This window comes from Dasypus novemcinctus, chromosome 27 (assembly GCF_030445035.2).
Source record: "Dasypus novemcinctus isolate mDasNov1 chromosome 27, mDasNov1.1.hap2, whole genome shotgun sequence".
Lineage (NCBI taxonomy): Eukaryota > Metazoa > Chordata > Mammalia > Cingulata > Dasypodidae > Dasypus > Dasypus novemcinctus.
Genome location: NC_080699.1, coordinates 54,311,959 through 54,331,891, shown reverse-complemented (window position 1 = coordinate 54,331,891; position 19,933 = coordinate 54,311,959). Strand labels below are relative to the sequence as shown.

The following is a 19,933-nucleotide window of genomic DNA, read 5'->3' as shown; positions in this document are numbered from 1 at the left end:
ATTACACAAGTCCTAAAAGATGAATTACTGACAGTTTGTCCTAAATACTGGTCTAAAATATTCCAAGTGCTGATTCACTTATAACCATAGCATCTCATAGATTTTAATTTCCCTTTAAGATTTTCTGCTTTAAAATTCCTGTGTATCTTGGGAAACTACAACAATTCTGTCCATTTTAACTATTTTTATCATCTTGGGTCCTGGAATCATGACCTGTTAGCTGAAAAGGAGTCAGTAACCATCTGTTTACAATGAGACTCCCCGCTCCCCCCACCCAGCGCACCTCCTGCTGCCCTTTATTGCGCCGCACCCTGAGCTTCAGTCTTCTGTGACGCAGAAGAACATTTAACTCACACCAGGGGGGAGGCTGGCAGCTTTTCCCGGAGGCGTCCCCACTACTGGCCAGGGGGTAGCCACGTGGCCGCCAGGGTCAGACGCCCCATCCGGAGGACGCAGGTAGGGGCCCGCGAAGTCGCGTGGGACGGGGAGCGGGCAGGAGCCCAAAATACGCTGGGGTCCGTCTGGGGCTCCGGCGAGGGCGGAGCTCTTGGCAAGGGGCCGCTGGCCGCTGGCCGCTTTCCCCACCGCTCAGCCCCGCCCAGCACGCGGCGCGGCGGTGGCACCTTTCAGGACCTCGGGTGTTTGGGTCTGGCCGCTGACCTGGTGCTTGGGCCAGGCCGAGGCGCCGCTCAGGGCCCCTCCGCCCTCGTTTGCGGCCCCCCGTGTGTGAGCCACCTCGCCCCGTGCGGGGCCCCCGTGCGTGGGGAGGGCCGTGTCTGGCCAGCGGGGCTGCGAGTGCAGGCCCGGAACCCTCAGGCGGAGCGCGCGGCCCCTCCTCAGACGCCCGCCTGCGCCTGGCTCGGAGCCCGGTAAGTGTGCGGACCCCACCTGGCGGGCGGGGAGCGCCCGCGGGCCTTTGGGCGGGGCAGAGCGCCGGGCTGTGGCCCCCCCCCCTCCGGCAGCGCGGAAAAGCGGGCGAGCGGTCGTCCCCGCGCTGCGCTGAGGGCGCACCGGCCCGCGCAGCCCATGAAGCTACAGCTCGCTGGAATGTTGTGCGTGGAGCCCCCGCCGGTCCTGCCCTCTCTGCGCGGTTTGGGGCTGCCTTCGCGAGGGTCCGTGGGCGGCGGGGGACCCGGGGGCCTGCTTCAGTCTTTGGCATTTTTCCAGACTCGGATAACTTGTTTATTCTGTGAAAGTTAGTTGAATGAAATTACCTAGTTAGAGCTCCAGAGCTATTCACGCATGAACCACCTTCTCTTATCCAAGCCCCGGGTGATAGGCATTTGTATTTTTTCCAGTTTTGGCGGCCAAGAACTTGCTGTGGGAATCATCGTCCAGCAAGTTGTCTTGGATAGATATCTTGGAGTGGAACTAGGAACAATGATGTAAGTTTATATTTAAGAAACTGACAAAAGGGTTCCCAAAGTAGCAGCACCATGTGGCATTCTCACTGGAAATGTAATGAGGGCTCCAGGTTTTCCGCATCTTCTTAAAAGTTGGTATTATCTTGATTTTAGTCATTTTACTGTCTATATGATAAGTCATAGCAGATTTTAATTTGTGTTTCCTTAGTGATGAAAAGAATTGAATGTTTCTTCTCTGGTGAAAGTTATTTACATAGTTTCCCATTTTTAAGTGCTGTTTGTCATTTTTTTAACAAATCATTTTTATCGATATGTATCAACAAACAAAGCATACAGTTCACCACACAGTCAGTGGTATTGGGTACCACCACATGGTTGTGCAGTCATCACCTCAATCTTATTAGAGCATTTTCTTAATTTCAATAATAATAAAAAAAGTAAATCCATCACTTCTCCATCTGTGCTTCCCCTACTGTTCACAGCTCCCATTTTTGGCTATTCCACAAATGCTTTTTTTCCCCCTATAAATTAATTTATATTTACATTTTATATAAGCGGAATCATACAATATGTTATTCAATATATTTAGTTCACAGTAATGCTGTATTTACGGTATTGTCCTTTTGTGTTTGGCTTGCTTCACTCAATATAATGTTCTCCAGGTTCATTGATGTTGTCAAGTGTTTTTTTACTTCTTTTTTTTTTTAAGATTTATTTCTCCCCCCTTCCCCACCCCACCACCAGTTGTCTGCTCTATGTGTCCATTTGCTGTGTGTTCTCCTTGTGTGAGCTTGTATTTTTGTCAGCGACACCCAGAATCTGTGTCTCATTTTGTTGCGTCATCTTGCTGCAGGGGCTCTCCGTGTGTGTGGTGCCATTCCCGGGCAGGCTGTGCTTTTTTCACGCTGGGTGGCTGTCCTTATGGGGTGCACTCTTTGTGCATGGGGCTCCCCTCTGCGGGGGACACCCCTGCATGGCACTTGCAAAAATCAGCACTGTGTGTGGGCCAGCTCATCACACCAATCAGGAGGCCCTGGGTTTGAACCTTGGACCTCCCATGAAGTAGGCGGACGCCCTATCCATTGGGCCAAATCCACTTGCCCATTTCTTCTTAAGAGCTGCATAATATTCCATCGTGGGAATAAAGCACTGTTTGTTTATCCATTTGTCAGTTGATGGACATCTGGGTTGTTTCCAGCTTTTAACATTGTGAATAGTACTGCTATGAACATGGGTGTGCAGATGTATATTTGTTTCACTGCTTTCAGTTCTGGGTGTAGACCCAATAGTGATAGTGCTGGGTCACTGGCAAATCTATATTCAACTTCCTTAGGAACTGCCCAACAGTCCTCCACAGTGGCTGTACCATTTGCATTCCCACCAAGTGTAAGAGTTCTTATCACTCCACATCTTCTCCAACATTTGTAGTTCTCTGACTTTTTAATAGTGGCCATTCTGATAGGTGTGAAATGATATCTCTTAGTTATGATTTGCATTTCCCTAATCATTACTCATATTGAACATTTTTTCATGTGTTTTCTTGCCATTTGTATTTCTTCTTTGGACAAATGTCTATTTATGTCTTTTGCCCATTTTTTAATTGAGTCATTTGTTTTTTTTATTATTGAGTTGTAACATCTCTTTTCATATCATGGATATTAAACCCTTATTGGACATGTGATTTCCAAGCATTTCCTTCTGCTGAGGCAGCTGCTTTTTCACCATTTGACAAAGTCCTGTGAGGTGCACACATGTTTAATTTTGAGGAGGTCCCATTTATCTCTTTTTTCTTTTGTTTCATGTGCTTTGGGTGTAAGGTCCAAAAAATCACCATGAAGCACAAGGTCTTTAAGATGTTTCCCTACATTTTCTTCAAGCAGTTTTATGGTCCTTACTTTTATATTTAGGTCTCTGATCCATTTTGAGTTGGTTCTTGTATAGGATGTAAGATAGGGGTCCTGTTCCATTTTTTTGGTTATAGATATCCAGGTCTCCCAGCACCATTTATTGAAGGGACTTTTCCCCCATTAACATGGACTTGGTAGGTGTCTGAAGAACTAGTTGACCATGGAGGTGAGGGTTTATTTCTGGACTCTAAATTCTATTACACTGATCGATGAGTCTCTCTTTATGCCAGTGCCATGCTGTTTTGGCCACAGTAGCTTTGTAATATGTTTCAAGGTCTGGCAGTGAAATTCTTCCCACTTTGCTCTTCTTTTTTAGAATGCTTTTGGTTACTTGGGTGCATTTTCCCTTCCAAATGAATTTGGTAATTGCCTTTTCTATTTCTGTCAAGTAGGCTGTTGGAATTTTGATTGGTATTACATTGAGTCTATAAATCAGTTTAAGTTGGATTGACATCTTCACGATATTTAGTCTTAGAGTACCACTGTTTTGTAGTTTTCCACGTATAGGTCCTGTACTTCTTTGACTACGTTGATCCCTACAGATTGAGTCTTTTTGTTGCTATTGTAAGTGGAATCTTCCCCCTGATTTCTCCTCAGATTGTGCAGTACTACTGTACAAGAACACTGATTTCTGCATGTGGATCTTGTATCCTGCCACTTTGCTGAACTCATTTTATTAGCTCAAGTAGCTTTGTTGTAGACATTTCAGAATTTTCTAAATATAGGATAATGTCATCTGCAAATAGTACAAGTTTTATTGTACCCGTTTCTTCTTTGGATGCCTTTAATTTTTTTTTCTTCTCTAATTGCTCTAGCTAGAACTCGTAGTATGATGTTGAATAGCAATGGTGATATTAGTCATCCTTGTCTTGTTCCTGATCTTAGATGGAAAGCTTTCAACATTTCCCCACTGAGTACCATGTTGGCTGTGGGTTTAACATATATGCCTTTTATCATATTGTGGCATTTTCCTTCTATTCATACCTTTTGAAGTGTTTTTTACCAAGAAAGAATGCTGGATTCTGTCAAATACCTTTTCTGTGTCTATTGTGATCATCGTGTGTTTTTTCCCTACAATTTTTTTTTAATGTGGTGTATTATGTTGATGGTTTTTTTTTTTATGTTGAGCTAGCCTTGCATGCCAGCAACAAATCCCCCTTGGTCGTGATGTGTAAGTCTTTGATAATGCTGCTGGATTCAATTTGTCAATATTTTGTTGAGAGAATTTTTGCATCTCTGTGTTCATTGAAGAGATGAGTCTGTACTTCTCTTTCCGTGTAGTGTCTTTATCTGTCTTTGGTGTTAGGGTGATGTTGGCTTCGTAAAAAGAGTGGGGTAATTTTCCCTCCTCTTCATCATGTTGGAAGAGTTTAAAAAGGATTGTTGTTAATTCTTTTTGAAATGCTTGGTAGAATTCATCTCTGAAGTCATCTGGTCCTGAGCTTTTCCTTGTTGGGAGGTGTTTGGTGATGGATTCAGTCTCTTTAAACATGGTTGGTTTGTTAATTCTTGTATTTCTTGTAGTGTCAGTGTAGGTTGGTTGTGCCTTTCTAGGAATTTTCCCATTTCTAGGTTGTCATTGTTGGCATACAGTTTCTCATAGTATCGTCTTTTGATTCTTTTTATTTCTGTGGGGTCAGTCATTACTTTCCTCCTTTCATTTCTGATTGTATTTATTTGCCTATTTTTCTCCTTTGGTAATTTTGCTAGCAATTTGTCAGTTTTACAGATCTTCTCAAAGAACCAGCTTTTGGTTTTGATTTTCTCTATTTTCTCTTTGTTGTTGTTCTCAATTTCATTTATTTCTGCTCTAATCTTTATTATTTCTTTCCTTCTGCTTGCTTTGAGGATTGGTTTGCTGTTCTTTCTCCAATTTCTCTAGGTGTTCAGTTAAGTCTTTGAGTTTAGATCTTTCTACTTTTTTAATATAGGTGTTTAGGGCTTTAAATTTCCCCCTCAAGACTGGCTTTGCTGTATCCCATAAGTTTTGGTAATTTGTGTTCTCATTTTCATTTGTCTCAATACATTTACTGATTTCACTTGCAATTTCTTCTTTGATCCACTGATCATTTAAGAGTATGTTGTTTAGGCTCCACACAGTTGCAAAGTTACTTTTTTCCTGTCTATTCTTGATTTCCAATTTCATTCCATTATGATCTAAGAAGGTTCTTTGTATAACTTCAGCCTTTTCATATGTACTGAGACCTGCAGTATGCCCTACATGTAGTGTATCCTGGTGAAGGATCCATGGGCACGTGAGAAGAATGTATAACCTGCTGCATTTGGATGCAGCATTCTGTGTGTCTGTTAGGTCTGACTCATTTATTATTCTTTAAGTTCTCCATTTCCTTGTTGATCTTCTGTCCAGTTGTTCTGCCTCATGATGTGAGTGGTATATTAGAGCCTCCAGTGATTATTGTAGAGATGCCTGTTTCTCCCTTCAGTTTTGACAGAGTTTGTCTTATGTATTTTGGGGCACCCTGGTTAGGTGCATATATATATCTTCCTGGTGGGTTGTCCTTTTTATTAATATATAATGGCCTTCTGTGACTCATAACTTTTTTTCACTTCAAGTCTGTTTTGTCCAATAATAGTATAGCTGTCCCTGCTCATTTTGGTTACTATTTGCATGGAGTATCTTTTTCCAACCTTTTACTTATAGCTGGTTTATATCCATGAGTCAAAGATGGGTCTCTTGTAAGCAGCATATGGATGGCTCATGTGTTTATTATTCATTACACCTCCACTGAGGCTCAGGGCCCAGCTGACACATGAACTGTCCAGAGATTCAAGTCTTTTGGATGTATACCTACCAATTCCAGCATCAACTATAGGTTCAAATAAAAGAGATAGATGAGGCATGTGTAGAGAAGTCACATTTGAGTCCAACTCTGTCACACTCGGGAGCACAAACTCCAAAGGAGGACCCAGTGGCCAGGCATCAATCTCTGGAGCTATCTGCCCTGACCATATGAGCTGGGTGTCTCTGAATCCCTCAGGTGTCTCACTATTCATGGTAGCATCTGCTTTGGCAGTCAATGACATCCTGCAGAGACATTTATAAGTGTAGCTCTCTGATGGCCTCCTGGCTTACTTTGAAGTCTCTTAGCCATATCAACTCATGTATCTTTACCTTTTCCCCCTTTAGTTCAATGTCCTTTTCCAGTTGCATCATCAGCTGGTGCTTGATAGTAATCCCTCAGTGTCAGGGAGGCTCATTCCTGGGAGTCATGTCCCACACTGGGGGAGAAGGTAATGCATTTATATGCTGTTTGGCTTAGAGAGAGGCCACATTTGAGTAACATGGAGGCCCTCAGGAAGTAACTCTTAGGTATCCTACATCACTAGGCTAAGTTGCAAATTTAAGAGCAAAAAGCACATAAGCATAGTCATCAATCTCAAGGATATATCAATGGACCATCCTTTTTCAGTAGTCATTGCTCCTTGGGGGACTGTTGCTATAGTATTAGAGAATGTGGCAGGGCTCCCAAGGATAGGACTTCAATATTATTTCAGTTGTTATGTTATTCTCTACCCACTGTGGCAATGCCCCATGAACATTTGAACATATTTATATACCTTGTATATATCCCCAGGTGAGCTTCCTCCCATGTTCCCCCATCACAGACACCACACACCAATGGTCCTCCCCTACCATAGTTGTAACCCTTCTGTGATCTAAAACTTCTTCAAAAACGAAGCCAAGAATATTTTCAAATTCACTTAATAGGAAAATGAAGTCATAATGAAAGATTTAAACATAAATAAAATACATAATAATTTAAGAAAACTAAAACTAAAATAAGGTTAAAAAGGGGTATTTAAAAAATTAAAAATTAAAAAATTAAAAAAATTAAGTTTTGCCTTTCTTTTTTTTATTGACTTTGTAATAATATTGCATCAAAAAATATATATATGTATGAGGTCCCATTCAACCCCAACACCCCCAACCCACCACTCCCCCTGCCCCAGCAACACTCATTCCCATCATCATGACACATCCATTGCATTTGGTAAGTACATCTTTGGGCACCTCTGCACCTCATGGTCATTGGTCCACATCATGGCCCATACTCTCTCCCATTCCATCCAGTGGGCCCTGTGAGGATTTACAATGTCCAGTGATTGCTCCTGAAGCACCATCCAGGGCAGCTCCATGTCCCAAAGATGCCTCCACCTCTCATCTCTTCCTGCCTTTCCCCATACCCATCAGCCACCATGTCCACTTTTCCCAATCCAATGCCACCTTTTCTATGTGGACATTGGATTGGTTGTGTCCATTGCACCTCTATGTCAAGAGGAGGCTCAGATTCCACATGGATGCTGGATGCAATCCTCCCACTTTCAGTTGTAATCTCTCTAGGCTCCATGGTGTAGTGGTTGTCCGTCTTCAACTCCATCTTAGCTGAGTGTGGTGAGTCCAATGAATCAGATTGTAGGTGTTGGAGTCTGTTGAGGCTCAGGATCTGGCTATCACATTGTCAGTCCAGAGATTCAAATCCCCTAAATATATCTTAAACCCCAACACTAACTGCACCTCCAGCACATTAGCATGAAAGTCTTATGAAGAGAGATCCCATCTGAGTCCAGATTCATCACACATAAACATCATTTCCAAAGAGGGGCCATCTGACCTGGTAGTTAACCCCATCGGCCATGACCATAACTCCCATGGGTCTCTGTAGCCCTCAAAGGAACCAATACCTGGGGGTTGTATCTGCTTTATCTGTCTCTCAGACTCTGCTCAGTTGTGCAGAGTCAATCCTTCTGACAGCCTCCAGACTCTTTTTTAGAGACTCGTAGCCATATAAACTCATTTCTCCTTTCCATTTCCCCCTTACATTAGGTCAAACAGCATTTTAAAGTCATGTTATTTTATGTAGACAGGGATATTCTGCTGATCCACATTGAACCTTCCGTATAAGGTCATTTTCCAGTTGCATCATCAGTTGGTAGTTGATAGTGGTCCCTCGGTGCCAGGGAGGCTCATCCCCGGGTATCATGTCCCACGCTGGGGGGAAGGCATTGCATTTACATGCTGAGTTTGGCTTTGAGACTGGCCACATTTGAGTAACATGAAGGCTGACAGGAGGAAATTCCCAGGCACAATGCTGCTCTAGGCCTTGTTCTTATTTTAGGCTTATCAGCTCACAAGCATAGTCATTAGCATCAGGGGCTCACTGTTGAACCCTCACTCCCTCCCGGTCCCTGCCGCTGCACCTGGGAGACTGTTGCTGCTCCCCTAGGGACCACGACAGAGCACCACTGGCCAGGAACCCAGTACCCCCCCTGCTGTGGTTTTTAATTGTTGCCACTATGAGTATATCCAAACATTACCATGCACCCTGGACATATGTTCTGTACAGCTCCCTGTCAGCCATATATCACCTGTCAATTGTATCCTATACCAGTATCTCTCCATTGCCATTGTTGAACCACTCTGTGATCCAGAACTCCCTGAAATTTGAAGCCCAACATAATGTCAGGGTCCCTTACTAGGAAATGGCATATAGCGATGTTTTAAAGGTTAGATAAAGAATATGTGTTGACTTGGAAAAAATTCTACATCCTATCTTTTTCTTTTTCTTTTTTTCCCCTAATTATTGAGCTTCTCTTCACAGGAGCCCTAGACCACAGCAATGCATATATACAATATACAGCACTCCCATACATCCACCACAAAACCTTTTCCCTTCCACAGCGATACTCTTACACCCTATTCACATCATATTTACTTAACGTGATGTACAGAGTCTGAGACAATAGCTTTCTAACAAGGTGACATCTGTGCTTACATTATGGTGCATACTTTAAGATACACAGATTTTTACATTCTTAGTTATCCTATGTTTTACATTATGGTTTACATTATCAGTCTGTCATCTCCTATATGTTATGGTGTAATATTACATGTTTTATATCCATCCTTGTGTACTCTCACGAAACTCCTCTCTTACCCCCCATTTACCTTGGTTCCACACATTTAACATCCATTTTCCCTTCCACCTTGGTGCCCACAGTGACAGCCAACCTCCGTTTCCCAAGGAGCCACTTCCAGAGATAGATGGAATAGTGTTCAGGGCCTAACTTGCTCAACTGCCCAAATGCCCTGGGAGCCACCCTTTCTCTTGAGGGATACAGTTCCCTCTATTTGATGGCATTAGTCCTCCCCAGGATGTGGGTCCACCCCCACTCTCACTACTTGGGTTTCTACCCCATGGTGTCACCCACTCTGGCAGAATGAGCATTTAGACATTCCCCAGGAGCCCGTCCTGCATCAGACCCTCCCCTCTGAGCATTCTAAACAGGTAACCCTCTTTATTATATTTTGATATGATTTTCTTGGCATTTTACTCTCCACCAACACTTGACCCTCTCCTGTGTTCGTATGCTACCCCTCCCTCCCCCCACTTTTGGGCAATGTTACCCATCCGTCCCTCCCCAACCACCCTCAAACCCGCAAAGCCCCAACCAAAGGCAACCCCTTGCCCCCCTTTTATCTCTTCTTTGTGTTCATACTTACCACCATCTCATCTTAAATTCCACCCCTGCAGACATCGGCTCACATCCTTCCTCCACCCTCCAATTTCCTGTAAGCCTATCGTTCAGTCTCTTGCTATCTAGGGCAGCTTGTTTATTTCATATCATTGAGGTCATGTAGTATTTGTCCTTCAATGTCAGGGTTGCTTCACTCAACATAAGGTTCTCAAGATTCATCCATGTTATCACATGAGTGTATATACCACATTTTATTGATCCACTCATCTGTTGATGGGCATTTGGGTTGATTCCAACTTTTGGCGATAGTGAACAATGCTGCTATAAACATTGGTGTACATATATCAGTTTGTGTCCTTGTTTTCAGTTCTGCTGGGTATATACCCAGCAGTGGTATTGCTGGGTCATATGGCAAATCTATGGCTAGTTTTTTGAGAAACCGCCATACTGTCCTCCAGAATGGTTGGATCCTTCTGCATTTCCCACCAGCAGTGGATGAGTGTTCCCTTTCTTCACATCCTCTCCAGCACTTGTATTCTTCTGTTTTTTTCATAGCTGCCAATCTTATGGGTGTAAGATGGTATCTCATTGTAGTTTTGATTTGCATTTCCCTGATAGCTAGAGATTTGGAACATTTTTTCATGTGCTTTTTTGCCATTTGTATTTCTTCTTTGGAGAAGTGTCTGTTTAAGTCTCTTTCCCATTTTTTAAATGGGTTGTTTATCTTTTTATTTTCAAGATATAGGAGTTCTTTACATATGCAAGTTATAAGTTTCTTATCAGATATATGGTTGCCAAATATTTTCTCCCACTGTGTGGGCTCCCTTTTTAATTTCTTGACAAACTCCTTTGAGGTGCAGAAGGCTTTAATTTTGAGGAAGTCCCATTTATCTATTAGTTCTTTTGCTGCTCGTGCTTTTGGTGAGATATTCATAAATCCATTTCCTATTACAAGGTCCTGTAGATGTTTCCCTACACTGCTTTCTAAGGTTTTTATGGTCTTGGCTCTTATATTTAGATCTTTGATCCATCTTGAGTTGATCTTTGTATAAGGTGTGAAATGGTAATCCTCTTTCATTCTTCTACGTATGGCTATCCAGTTCTCCAGACACCATTTGTTGAATAGGCCACTCTCTCCCAGTTGAGAGGGTTTGGTGGCTTTATCAAATATTATGTGGTTGTATATGTGAGGTTCTATATCAGAGCTTTCAATTCGATTCCATTGGACTGTGTGTCTTTCCTTATGCCAATACCATACTGTTTTCACCACCGTAGCTTTGTAGTATGTTTTGAAGTCAGGTAGAGTGATTCCTCCAATTTCGTTTTTCTTTTTCAGTATGTCTTTGGCTATTCAGGGTCTCTTTCCTTTCCAGATAAATTTCATAGTTAGTTTTTCTAGTTCCTTAAGGAAGGCTGCATTGATTTTTATTGGGATTGCATTGAATGTGTAGATCAGTTTTGGTAGGATAGACATCTTAATAATGTTCAGTCTTACTATCCATGAACAAGGAATAGTCTTCCATTTATTTAGGTCTTCTTTGATTTCCTTGAACAATCTTGTATAGTTCTCGGTGTATAAGTTCTTTACCTCTTTAGTTAAATTTATTCCTAAGTATTTGATTTTTTTATTTACTATTGTGAATGGTATTTGTTTCTTGATTTCCTCCTGATCTTGCTCATTATTGGTGTACAGAAATGCTATTGATTTTTGTGCATTGATCTTATAACCTGCGACTTTACTAAACTCATTTATGAGTTCTAGAATCTTCGTTGTAGATCTCTCAGGGTTTTCTATGTATAGGATCGTGTCATCTGCAAATAATGAAATTTTGACTTCTTCCTTTCCAATTTGAATGCCTTTTATTTCTGGTTCTTGCCTCAGTGCTCGAGCAAGTACTTCTAAGACAATGTTAAATAGGAGCAGAGACAGTGGGCATCCTTGTCTTGTTCCTGAGTTTAGAGGGAAGGAGTCTAGGATTTCTCCATTGTAAACAATATTGGCTTTAGGTTTTTCATATATACTCTTTATCATGTTCAAAAAATTTCCTTGTATTCCAATCTTTTGGAGTGTTTTTATCAAAAAAGGGTGCTGTATTTTGTCAAATGCTTTTTCTGCATCAATAGATATAATCATGTGATTTTTTTCCTTCAATCTGTTTATATGGTGTATTACGTTGATTGATTTTCTTATGTTGAACCATCCTTGCATACCTGGGATGAATCCCACTTGGTCGTGGTGTGTAATACGTTTAATGTGTTGTTGAATACGATTAGCAAGTATTTTGTTAAGTATATTTGCGTCTAGGTTCATTAGAGAAATTGGTCTGTAATTTTCCTTTCTTGTGATGTCTTTGTTTGGCTTTGGTACTAGGGTGATGTTGGCATCATAGAAGGAGTTGGGTAATGTTCTTTCTGTTTCGATTTTTTGGAATAGTTTCAGCAGGATTGGTGTCAGTTCTTTCCGGAATGTTTTATAGAATTCACCTGTGAAGCCATCTGGCCCTGGGCTCTTAGTTGGGAGATTTTTAATAACTGATTCTATCTCTCTGCTTGTGATTGGTTTGTTAAGATCATTAATTTCTTCTTTTGTCAATATGGGCTGCTTATGTGTTTCTAGGAATTTGTCCATTTCCTCTAGATTGTCATTTTTGTTGGAATATAGTTTTTCAAAGTATCCTCTTATGATAGTCTTTATTTCTGTGGGGTCAGTGATGATATTGCCTTTCTCATTTCTTATTTTGTGTATTTGCATCTTCTCTCTTTTTTTCTTTGTTAGTCTCGCTAAAGGTTTGTCAATTTTGTTGATCTTCTCAAAAAACCAGCTCTTGGTCTTGTTTATCTTTTCAAGTGCTTTCTTATTTTCTATTTCATTTAGTTCTGCTCTTATCTTTGTTATTTCCTTTCTTCTTCTTCCTGTTGGGTTACTTTGTTGTTGTTTTTCTAATTCCTTCAAATGTGCAGTTAGTTCTTCAATTTTTGCTCTTCTTTTTTGATATATGAATTTATGGCTATAAATTTCCCTCTCAGTACTGCTTTTGCTGCATCCCATAAATTTTGGTATGTTTTGTTATCATTATCATTTGATTCAAGGTAGTCATTGATTTCTTTTGAGATTTCCTCTTTGACCCACTGGTTTTCTAACGGTGTGCTGTTTAATTTCCAAATCGTGGTGTGAAATCTGGGTTCTGTCCCTTGCAAATTTCCAGCTTGACTCCACTGTGATCAGAGATATTGTTTTGTATGATTTCAATCTTTCTGAATTCATTCAGCCTTTCTTTGTGGCCTAGCATATGATCTATCTTGGAGAATGATCCATGTGCACTTGAGAAAAATGTATATCCTCCTGTGTTTGGGTGTAGCGATCTATATATGTCTATTAGATCCAGCTCCTCTAATATACTGTTCAGATGTTTTGTTTCTTTGGTGATTCTCTTTTGAGATGTTCTGTCCAGAGTTGATAGTCATGTATTAAAATCCCCCACTATAATTGTTGATGTATCTATTGTTTCACTTAGTTTTTCCAGCATTTGCCTCACATATTTAGAGGCATCCTTTTTAGGGGCATAAATATTTATGATTGTTTGATCTTCTTGACCGATTTTCCCTTTCACTAAAATGTAGTATCCTTCTTTGTCTCTCACAATTGTTTCACATTTAAAGTCTATTTTGTCTGATATTAATATAGCTATTCCTGCCTTTTTTTGGTTATTGTTAGCTTGTATGATTGTTTTCCAGCCATTCACTTTTAATCTCCATGCGTCTCTGGGTCTCAGATGTGTCTCTTGTAGACAGCATACAGATGGGTCATATTTCCTTATCCAGTGTCCCAGTCTGAATCTTTTGATAGGTGAGTTTAATCCGTTGGCATTCATTGTTATTACTTTCAAGGAATATTTGTGTTAGCCATATTTTCATTGGATTTGTGTTTGTCATATTTTGTTTGTATTTTTTTTGTCTTTTTTGTTGTTGTTGTTGCTCTTACACTCTCCTCCACCTCTGACTGTCCTGTTTTTCCTTTCTTCCTGCAGAACTCCCTTTAGAATTTCTTGAAGGGGAGGTTTCTTGTTGGTATACTATTTCAATTTCTGTTTGTCTGTGAATATTTTGAACTCTCCATCATGTTTGAATGCTAGTTTAGCTGGATAGAGTATTCTTGGTTGGAAATTTTTTTCTTTTAGTACCTTGACTATATCATACCACTGCCTTCTTGCCTCCATGGTTTCAGATGAGAAAGCAGGACTTAATCTTATGGCCTTCCCTTGTATGTGATGGTTTTCTTTTCTCTTGCTGCTTTTAGGATTTTCTCTTTGTCTTGAGCATTGGATAATTTGACAAGTATATGTCTTGGGGAGGGCCTGTTAGGGTTTATGACTAGTGGAGTGCACTGTGCTTCTTGGATATGCACATCTGTCTCTTTCAGTAGATTTGGGAAGTTTTCAGCCATTATTTCCTGCAACACTCCTTCTGACCCCTTTCCCTTCTCTTCACCTTCTGGTATGCCTATAATACGTATGTTTGAGTGTTTTGCATTGTCATTCAGGTCCCTAAGTCCTAACTGGATTTTTTCTATCTTCTTATTGACCCCTTCTACTATGTTTGATTTCTGATGTACTGTCTTCCACATCACTAATTCTCTGCTCTGTCTCTTCTAGTCTGCTGATATTTGCTGCAAGTGTATTTTTGATTTCTTGAACTGTGGTGTTCATTCCCGTCATATCTGTTATGTTTTTGCATATGTCTACAATTTCCCCTCCAAGTGATGTCTTCATGTTGTTAACCTCTTTCATTACTTCATCAAATTTGTCAGTGATAAGTGTTTTGAGATCTTTCATTGCTTGTGCAAAGTTTTGCTCCACTTCGTGATTTTTGGTTTGTTGAATGGATTCAGCCATGTTTCCCTGATTACTGGTTTGGTTTGTAGATTTTTGTTGCTTTCTGGTCATCTCTTTATCTTGACGGATTTAATCAGTTCCTTAGCTTCTTTTTCTACTCTTGGAGGTTAATTAGCTGTTATTTTTGCATAGGTGTTATAGCTTCTCTTTGTCACTTTTTTCTTCTTATTCTAATTTCTTGTTGTTGGTTAAGTTCACTTTAAGGGAAAGTATTAGTGTTGGGGAAAGGCAATTGTGTAAGCAAGGGAAAAGTGTAAAGTAGTGTTGGTGATATATGTTAACAAAGCAAGAATATGAGATCTGGGAGGATGGAGGTTAGATTCATGTAAATTGTGTAGAGTTATAGCAGTAGGTAGAGTACTTATTATGAGGTAGATGATTGAATATGGGAGGAATATGGTATGAGCTAAAAAACTATTGTTTTCATGAGAGAGAGAAAGAGAAAAGAAAGGTAATAGTTTCAAGAGTGTATAACAGACAGAAAACAAAACAAAGGTATTAGGGATTAAGGCTTAGACCCTTCGTGGATTGAAGAAAGGGAGGTGGGAGGTGGAATATAGGAGAGACAGTAGATGGTGGCAGATATCAAGATGTAGGGGAAAGAGGATAGTGTAGGTAGCCTAAATCAGTTCACACAGAAATGAGGCAGTGGAGGATGAGAAAACCCAGCGAATGTGAGGTGTTTCCTGCTGCACCTATTGTATAATTGAGTTAAAATAAACTAAGTAGAATATGAGGGACAAGAGAGAGAGAGACAACCGGAATTCCCAAGCTTCGCAGAATATTCCCTAGTCGGCTTCCAGATGTGTCCCCCTTCCTTGCCGCAGCCTAAAACAATTTTCCAATTACTTCTCTTTATTGCCTACAGCCTATTCGGGTTGGAGATTGGCTGCCGGGCTTTTGGGGGCGGGGCTTCAGGCAGAAGTGCTATTGTTTGTATTCACACTCAAAAGTTTCTCCCGCTTCACAACAAAACACCGTCTATCTTCCCAAATCGATCTGCAAAGGCGATCCGTGGCATCAACCCGCCAACAGCTTACCCAGAGCTCACGAACTCCTTAGCCCTTCAGAGCCATCCAAAAGCAGAACCCCAGGGCAGGACCGCGGTTCCCCCCACCCCCAACAGGGAGGAGCCCATGTATGGGTCTCACCTGCTGGCAATAGAACCCAAATTATATCTACTAGACCAATCCTCTCCTTTACCTTTCCACCCAATCGATGTCCCGGCACTTCTGCCCTGCAAAAATCTCGAAAAAGCCTTGCCTTGGAGAACCTGCAGCCGCGCCCAGCCATCTCTTCCCAGGACAGACCACAAAGGCAAGTTCACTCAGTGACCATCTTGTCTCCTCCCTCAAGTTTTGCCTTTCATCACCATAATATATGTTGTCCTATATGTACATTTACATTTTTTTCCATTACTTCCCCAGTATTATAACCTTTTTCATTTTGTCTTCAAAGAAGTTTTAGGTCACAGTAAAGTCACATATAGAATATACGGGACCCCATATATACCCAACATCCTCCCCTTTTTCCCCTTTCCTTAAGAACTTTTTTACATGTGGATGGTACATTTGTTACAACTGATGTACAAATATTAAAACATAGCTCCAAACTATGGTCAGTGGTTTCTAGTATGGTTTACATTTTAGACCAGATACTTTTATACATTTCTGATGAAATTTAACATGCCCTATATCTGTCATTGCAAGATCATACAGAACACTTCCTTTGCCCCCTAAATACCTACTCTTCCATTGATCCTTTTCCTCCCTCTCCCTCCCCTCAGGGCCCACTGTGACCACCAGACTTCACTCCTTGAAGGACAAGATTCATAATTCTTGCAACAGTGCTGATGGCTTGACACAGTAGTCTGTCCTCCCTTATTAGGAACCACCCATACTCTCCAGAGACACCCTCCCCTGTGTTTGAGAACATATCAAGGCTCCCCTGTCTGGAAGTTCAACTCCTTTCCACTCATTATTTGGGTCTCCCTCCACTGATCCAACACACTATGACAACATAATCACTTGCACTTTCTCTAGAAGACTGCCCAGGTATGCCCTGTCCCAAATATACCTCCCTTCAACACCCTAAACCAGTAGCCCTTCCTTTTCATATTGCCAAAACAAATTTCTCAGCATTGTAGTTTCAACCACCTACCTGCCAATCCCCAGTGTTCACCTGCTACCTTCCCCAACCCTTCCTCCCTTTCCATGGACCAACCAAGCCATCCTCCCTACCTAGCTCCCTGTCAAACTTGCACCACCCAACCCAATATTATCCCTACACCCTTGTCATATCCCTTCACTGCACAACTACTCACACCTTATAGATTTCACCCCTATGGGCATTGGGTCACAACCTTCTATCCCTTTCTATTTCCTGTAAACCTATCTTCCAGACTCTAGCTCCCTGAGTTGGCTCACTTAGCTTAATTCTTATCAAAGAGGTCATGTAATATTTGTCCTTCAATGCCTGGCTTCCTTCACTCAACATAAGGCCCTTCAGATAGATTCATGTTATCCCATGTGTTCTACTGTATTCCTTCTTACAGTTGAATAATATTCCATTGTATGTATAGACTATATTTTGATTATCCATTCATCTCTTAATGGACACTTATGTTGATTACAATTTTGGTAATAGTGAATAATGCTGCTATGAACATTGTTGTGCATAATCGGTTCTTGTCTTTGTTTTCAGTTCTTCTGGGTATATACCCAGCAGTGGAATTGATGGGTCTTATGACAGAACTACAGTTAGTTTTTTGAGGAAATCCCAAACTCATCCACAATGGCTGGGCCATTCTCCATTCCCACCAGCAGTAGATGAGGATGTCCATTACTCCACATCCTCTCTAACACCTTAGTCCTCTGATTTTTTTAATGTCCACCAGTGTAATGGAAGTAAGATGGTATCTCATTGTAGTTTTGATTTGCATTTCCCTAGTAGTGATGTTGAGCATCTTTTCATAAGCTTTTTAGCCTTTTGTATTGCTTCTTTGGAGAAGTGTCTGTTCAAATCACTTGCCCATTTTTTAAATGGGTTGTTTGTCTTTTTATTTTTGAGGTATAGGATGTAGGCCCCTATCAGGTATTTTGTTACCAAATACTCTCTACCATTGTTGAGGCTGTCTTTTCACTTTTGTCACAAACTCCTTTCAGGTGCGAATGGTTTTAATTTTGAGGAGGTCCCATTTATCTATTTTTTTTCTTTTGTTTCTCATCCTTTGGATTTGAAGTTCATGAAGACATTTCCTATTACAAGGTCTGATAGAAGCTTCCCTACTTACCTTCCAAGGTCTTTATGGTCTTGGCTCTTATAATTAAATATTTGATCCATCTGTAGTTAGTTTTTGTATAAGGTGTGAGATGGGTATTCTTTTGGATATTCATATCCAGTCTCAAAGCGCCATTTGTTGAAGAGGCCATTCTCTCCCAGTTGAGTGGGCTTGTTGGCTTTGCTGAGGATCAAATGACTGTATATGCCATGATCTATATCAGAACTCTCAGTTCTGTTCCATTAGTTATTAAGTCTGTTCTTGTGCCAGTACCATGCAGTTTTGACCACTGTAGTTTTGTAATATGCTTTAAAGTCAGGTAGTGTGATTCCTCCAATTTCATTGTACTTTGTCAATATGTCTTTGAATATTCAGGGACTCTTGCCCTTCCAAATAAATTTCATTGTAAGTCTTTCCAATTCATTAAAAAAATGCTGTGTTGATTTTTATTGGGATTGCATTAAATCTGTAGATTAGTTTCGGTAGGATAGACATCTCAATGATATTTAGTCTTCTTATCAATGAGCAGGGAATATTCTTCCATTTATTTAAGTCTTCTTTGATTTCCTTTAACAGTTCTTTATAGTTGTCTGCGTATAAGTCATTTAGTTCTTTAATTTATTCCTAGGTATTTTGATTTTTTAGTTTCTATTGTAAATGGCATTTTTTTCTTGATTTCCTCATAAGATTGCTTTGGTGTAGAGGAATGCTACTTATTTTTTCCTATTGTTCTTATAATCTTTGACTTTACTGAACGCATAAGTTCTAGAAGCTTTGTTTCTGAGGACTTTCTATGTATAGGATCATGTTGTCTGTAAATAGTGAAACTTTTACTTCTTCCTTTCCAATTTTGATGCATTTTACATCTTTTTCTGACCTCAGTGCTCATGCAAGTACTTGTAACACAATGCTAAATAAGAGCAGTGACATCCTTCTCTTGTGTCCAATCTTAGATGGAAAGCTTTTAGGATTTCACCATTGTCTATGATTTAGCTGTGGGTTTTTCATAAATACCTTATATTATGTTGAGGAAGTTTCCTTTTATTCCTATCTTTTGGAGTGTTTTAATCAGGAAAGGGTGTGTTTTGTCAAATGCTTTTCCTGCATCTGTAGAGATGATCATGTGTTTTTTTTTCCTTTGATCTCTTCAGGTGCTGTATTTTATTGATTGATTTTCTCATGTTTAATGATCCTTGCATACCCAGGATGAAAGCTATTTAGTCATGGTATGTAATTTGCTTGATGTGTTGTTGAATATGATTAGCAAGTATTTTGTTGAAGATTTTAGCATCTGGTTCATTAGAGATTGGTCTGTAGTTTTCCTTTCTTGTAGCATCTTTGTTTGGGTTTGGTATTAGAGTAATGTTGGCATCCTAGACTGAGGTAGGTGATGTTCCTTCTACTTCTATTTTTTTAAAATAGTTTAAGTAGGATTGGTGTTAGTTCTTTCTGGAATGTTTGGTAGAATTCACATGTGAAACTGTCAGGTCCTGGGCTCTTCTTAGTTCCGAGGTTTTTGATGACTGATTCTATCTCTTTACCTGTGATTGGTCTGTTGAGTTCATTTTTCTTTTTTCACCAGTGTAGACTACTTGTGTGTTTCTAGGAATTTGCTCATTCCCTCTAAATTATTCTTTTTGGCATATAATTTTTCAAAGTATCCTCTTATGATACACTTTGTTTCTGTGGGGCCAGTGGTGATTTCCCTTTCCTCATTTCTTATTTTATATATTTGCATCTTCTTTTGTTTTCTTTGTTATTGTAGCTACGGCTTTGTCAATTTTATTGATCTCTAAGAACCAGTTTTTGGTTTTATTTTTTGTAGTCCTTTCTTATTTTCAATTTCATTTAGTTCTGCATTAATCTTTGTTATGTCCTCCATTGTAATTCCTTTGGGGTTAGCTTGTTCATTTTCTAGTTTCTCCAGGTATGCAGTTAGGTCTTTGATTTTAGCACTTCTTTTTAATATCAGCATTTATGGCCATGAATTTT

General features: G+C 40.3%; 1 long non-coding RNA gene across 2 annotated transcripts in view; it reads left to right on the top strand.

Moving 5' to 3' along the window:
• Positions 1-368: 368 nt before the first annotated feature.
• Positions 369-19,933, top strand: part of LOC131276347 (uncharacterized) — a 183,124-nt gene continuing 163,559 nt past the window's right edge. The window contains exons 1-2 of one of the 2 annotated variants that reach the window (XR_011647680.1): positions 369-456; positions 1,299-1,385. This is a non-coding gene — a long non-coding RNA (uncharacterized lncRNA). Of the gene's footprint in view, positions 457-545; positions 870-1,298; positions 1,386-19,933 lie in introns of those variants that run through there. The other variant, XR_011647681.1, reaches the window with a different exon arrangement.